Source organism: Nannospalax galili, unplaced genomic scaffold, assembly GCF_000622305.1.
Source record: "Nannospalax galili isolate Female #2095 unplaced genomic scaffold, S.galili_v1.0 scaffold983, whole genome shotgun sequence".
NCBI classification, from domain to species: Eukaryota; Metazoa; Chordata; class Mammalia; order Rodentia; family Spalacidae; genus Nannospalax; species Nannospalax galili.
In genome coordinates this window covers 222040-225655 of record NW_008350255.1, presented here as the reverse complement: position 1 = coordinate 225655, position 3616 = coordinate 222040, and positions in this window count along the sequence as shown.

Sequence of the window (3616 nt, the reverse complement as noted above, 5' to 3'; positions counted from 1 at the left end):
TATATATATATATATTTTAGAGAACTTTTCTGACTTCCTTTCAGTTTCTTAGAGTAGAAGTCTGAAAGGTACCGTATTTCTTTTAGCAGGAGCCTGTGTCAACCTCATCCAGGAAGAATTGCGTTATGGACAAAAAGTGCCAGGTAGACTTTGAAGCAAATCCAGGGCCAGGGAGGAGCTGAGGGGACTGGGCCCTTTGTTCTTATCTGCTGCTTAGGGTTCTACAAAGAACCTGCACTCCTTGAGATGCAGCCTTTAGAGCAGGCTGAGGTGAGGCTGCACCAAATCCTAACCTATAGACACCCCAGCACATCACCGCTCTGCAACACAGATGGAACTGTGCCTACAATGAAGAAAATAATGGTTTCCCCGGAACCTCTCAGGGTAACTAATTGGAAAGCACTTGAGACATCCGGGCATGTCTATAGAAATAAAGAATAAAGTCATGGGTCAAGGGAAGCTTCTGTGATGCTTCTAGAGCCCGCAAATTTGGACTTAATCACCCAGCTGCTCCCTATAAATGGTTATTTATAGAAGAGGCACTTTATGCAAGTCTAGGGAAGGGCTTGAGAAGGGCTTGCTGATCTCACATGCTCCCCAAGTGCTCAGAATTCATGATCCTTTGTGGTTTGGTATTACATCACTCGCATAATTTAAATTGCTATTTCAGAAATGATGATTTACATATATAGAGACGCACATACATTCCTCTCCCTGATGCCACGTGAGAAAGCTGTGGGGGTGTTTGTGGAAGATGGCTTTAGAAACAGAACTCAGGTTTCTTTTATTATTATTATTATTGTTATTAATTTACCACCATGATTGTTGGACTATCAAGTGTCAGTGACTATAAATACTTACCAGTGAGAATCCCAATACATCTAAAGGGCATATTATTGCAGGGGGGGGTTCATTTTTCTCAGAGACCTATTATTCCCTGTTGTCCCTTTTCTTTTCACCTTTCAAGATTACTGTCTTAGTTTGTTTCTCCATTGCTGTGACAAAACACTCTGACCAATACCAACTTGGAGAGGAAAGGGTTTATTTATCTTACATCTCCCAGGTAGCAGTTCATCAGGGAGCCCAAGGTAGGAATTCAGGGCAGGAACCTGGAAGCAGGAGCTAGAACACAGGCCATGGAGGAACTTTGCTTATGGCTTACTCCCCTGGCCCCTGTTCAGCCTGCTTTCTTATGCAACACAGGCCCACCTTCCCAGGGGTGGCACCACCCACAGTGGGCTGGGCCCTCCCACATCACTCATCAAGAAGATGCCCCTCAGACATGGCCACAGGCCAGTCCAATAGAGGTAATTCCCTAATTGAGGCTCCCTCAACCCAGGTGTGTCAAGTTGACACTAAAGCTATCCAGCATAACAACTTGTTTAGAAACAACAACACAAGAAGACTATTACATATTTACTTATATTTTATGCACAAACATTTCCCCAACCCCTGAGTTCTGTTTCTTATAAAGGAGAAGCAACATGGGATTTTACAGTCACTGTATTGGAAATCGAGAGACTTGCCTTTTGGTTCTAGTTTTGCAACTAACAGAAGAGAGATCTTAAGCAAGAAGCTTCACCCCTCTGTTTCACCATCTATAAATTTAACTGTCTTGGATATAATTCAACATCCCTCTGTATGTGGAACATTATATGAGTTTTAAAAAAGGCATGCCCTTCTCAGGGTTAAGGTGCCATGTTGTGCTTGGTTTGGAACCTGAAGTCTATGGTGACCTAGCAGAGATTTCGTGATCTAGTGTCTATCTCAGGGCTCTTCTCATGTGAACAAACTTGCTATGATTCAGCTAAAAGGAACTCTTTTTAGTTCCCCAAACATAGTGTGTTTTAATCTCTGTTTGACCTTGTAGCCAAGCTTTGAGATTGGAATGCTCTGTTCTCTGCTCCCCTCCTCAGTACCCACTTTCAGGTTACATTCCTGACTTGTGTTCATCCTTCTGGTTGTAGCTCCTTAGCGGTCACTTCTCCCAGCCTCCCTCCTTGGCTATATTAGCTTAGGATTCATCGTCTATGACCCTGTAACTCCTTAGTATCTTCTAACATCTCATTTATTGTGCTGTATCATAACTGTCCCTTTACTTGTCTGCATCCCATCATAGACCATCTGAGAGAGCAAAGATGGATCTGTTTGACCTCCTGCTGCATCCTCAGGGCCTGGCATAGAGTCTAGAAAATAACAGGAGTTCAGAAAAACAGATCAAATAAATGAGCAAAAGTGAAATCTTAGGCTTTGCCTTTAAAATTTGTTTACTATTATTTTTTATTTTTATTTTATGTGTATGAGTTTATTGTCTGCATGTATGTTAGTGCATGTATGGCATGGAATGCCCAGGGAGGACAAGGACAAAAGAGGATATCAAATTCTCCTGGAACTGGAGTTATGGATGGTTGTTAGCTGCTATGTAGGTGCTGGCAATTAAACCCCGGTCCTTTGCAAGAGCAGCCAGTGTGCTTAACCCCTGAGCCATCTCTCCAGCTGTTCCCAAGTGAGAGTTGCACTCCTATTTGGGAAGCTGTGACTCAAGTGTGGGGGTTCCATGGATGGGCAAGAGAGTTTTATGTTTAGAAAAGTGCCAAATCACTAGGACATGTAGTCTCCACTGAAAACCATCACAGACCTTGCTTCATGGCCATCAGTAGTGGAGGAACTGGAATGAGAAAACATGAAGTAATAACTATTCTCAAGTTCCTCACCTCATTTAACTTTTACCATTATCCTCTTAGGAAAATACAACCATTGGTTCCATTTTATTATTGAAGAAACTCAGGCAGGTTAAGGAGCCTGCCCAAGGTAACGCTGTTTGCCACAATGACATATTTTCCCCTTCTCAAAGTAAATTCATGCATTCACATGCTATCTTATTCCAGAAAAATTCCTAATGTAAATTGCTGGGATATAGTATATTAAAATTAAAAATCAGTAAGAGATCAGGCAAGACAGCTCAGTTCCTAAAGCCTGACAACCTGAGTTCAGTCTCTAGGACTTATATAGTAGAAGGGAGAGACCTGACTCCTACAAGCTGTTCTTTGACCTTTACATATGTGGAGAGAGAGAGAGAGAGAGAGAGAGAGAGAGAGAGAGAGAGAGAGAGAGAGGAATATAATTAAAAAAAATCAATGAGATTTTCTAAGAAGGAAGAAGGAAAGGGGTATAAACAGGGGACTGTGACAAAAGTGTATGTAAGAGCAGACAGAAGAAGCAACACCTGTCTGAAACCCGAGTTATCACAACACTTCACGTTTGGCTTTAAACATTGCTGTAGTTAGCAAGCAAGGAGAAGCTTGATGGTTAAGTTACACAATTTTGAGTGGCCTTTAGATAATGCTCTAAATTACCTCATTCTCTAGATGAAGAACTGAGGCCCACGCCCAGAAAAGGGAAAGGTTACACGAGGCTGGCTGGTCCCAGACTCCAGATCTTTCTCTAGGAAACTGGGTTACCATATTCTTTGAATCCTAAAGTATTTGCTAAAGCAAACTTTAACCTGTTATTTATTATTTTAAATGACTTTATTTTTAAATTGTGTGTGTGTGTGTGTGTGTGTGTGTGTGTGTGTGTTTATGTGTGTTTGTGGGGGGGGTGTGTGTACATGAGT